We start from the raw sequence: 1,721 nt of genomic DNA on the forward strand, positions 1-1,721 counted from the left end.
ACACCTCGCCCTGTCTCCCTCTCAGTCTGAAGGAGGGTCTCGACCCGAAACCTCACCCATTCCTTCTCTCCAGAGATGCTGCCCGACCCGCTGGGTTACTCCAGCATTTTTGTGTCCATCTTCGGTGGAGACCAGCATCCCTCCCAAACAGACCACACGTACCCTGTACAAAGCAGACAAGACACGAAACGTGCAGGGGGGGGGGGGGGGGGGGTGGGGGGACTGCAGACGCTGGGGGGCTGCAGACGCTGGCTGACACCGAAGATGGACACAAAATGCTGGGGTAACTCAGCGGGGCAGGCAGCATCTCAGGAGAGAAGGGATGGGCAGCGAGAAGATTCAGTTGGGACCAGGCGGCAGGTGGGGAGGAGAGGAGAGGAGATGGGAGAGGTAAGGAGAGGGGAGAGGGGAGAGGGGAGGGGAGGAGAGGTGAGGAGAGGAGAGGAGAGGGGAGGGGAGGGGAGGGGAGGGGAGGGGAGTGGAGGGAGAGGAGGGGAGAGGAGGGGAGAGGAGAGGAGAGGAGGGGAGAGGAGAGGAGAGGAGAGGAGAGGAGAGGAGAGGAGAGGAGAGGAGAGGAGAGGAGAGGAGAGGAGTGGGGGAGAGGTGAGGAGAGGAGAGGAGAGGAGAGGAGAGGAGAGGAGAGGAGAGGAGAGGAGAGGAGAGGAGAGGAGAGGAGAGGAGAGGAGAGGAGAGGAGAGGAGAGGAGAGGAGAGGAGAGGAGGAGGGATTTGGAGACATTTCGGATCGAGACCCTTCTTCAGACTGAGTGTAGAAAGCATCAGAGACAGACGCCGGCGTCTGGTTCTGACTGCAACACGCTTGGCATTTGCAATCTGTCCCTGTCTGAAAAAATAGCATCCATACCGTTTGCAAATCTTCCAATTCAGACAGGGAATTGTTCAGACAGAATTATTTGCAAATCTTCCAATTCAGACAGAGATTGTTAAGACAGAATTATTTGCAAATCTTCCAATTCAGACAGAGATGGCCCTTTCATCCCTTAATAACCCATTTTCTCCAACACACAGTGAAGTGGCAAGATTCCCTCCCCCCTTTAACATGAAGACTGACCTTCTTCTCTCTCTCTCTCTCTCGAGGTGGTCCTTTGGTGCAGGGGGTAAAATCCCAACGCAGACCTCTGCCTCTGCTCCTCCTGTTGTGTCTCCGGATGAATCACGGGTTTTAAAGAAGGGTTTGGGCGAGCGAGGCGCTGCTGAGTCTCCTCCCACCCTTCCTCATCCGAAGCCACACGCTCTCTGCATCAGATGCAGCCGAGCCTTTGACTGGCGTTGGCTGCTCCCTGAGTCCAGACTCCACCCAGCTCCATCCATCCATCCATCCCTCCTGGAGCTGCCAGTGCACCCAGAACAAAGGATCCGTCTGGTCCCTCACTGTCTCACTCCCTCACTCCCTCACTCCCTCACTCCCACACCCCCTCACTGTCTCACTCCCTCACTGTCTCACTGTCTCACTCCCTCACTGTCTCACTCCCTCACTGTCTCACTCCCTCACTACCTCACTCCCTCACTGTCTCACTGTCTCACTGTCTCACTCCCTCACTCCCTCACTGTCTCACCCCCTCACTGTCTCACTCCCTCACTCCCTCACTGTCTCACCCCCTCACTCCCTCACTGTCTCACCCCCTCACTGTCTCACTCCCTCACTGTCTCACCCCCTCACTGTCTCACTGTCTCACCCCCTCACTGTCTCACTGTCTCACT

General features: G+C 56.9%; 1 protein-coding gene across 2 annotated transcripts in view; it reads right to left on the reverse strand.

Annotated features, from left to right (window-relative positions):
- Positions 1 to 1,310, reverse strand: part of LOC144611823 (synaptosomal-associated protein 25-like) — a 50,349-nt gene extending 49,039 nt beyond the window's left edge. The window contains exon 1 of one of the 2 annotated variants that reach the window (XM_078431106.1): positions 1,072 to 1,310. The gene's annotated coding sequence lies outside the window, so the exon portion shown is untranslated. The remainder of the gene's footprint in view (positions 1 to 1,071) is intronic. The other variant, XM_078431105.1, reaches the window with a different exon arrangement.
- Positions 1,311 to 1,721: the final 411 nt, after the last annotated feature.

The sequence above is a fragment of the Rhinoraja longicauda genome, chromosome 41 (genome assembly GCF_053455715.1).
Source record: "Rhinoraja longicauda isolate Sanriku21f chromosome 41, sRhiLon1.1, whole genome shotgun sequence".
Lineage (NCBI taxonomy): Eukaryota > Metazoa > Chordata > Chondrichthyes > Rajiformes > Arhynchobatidae > Rhinoraja > Rhinoraja longicauda.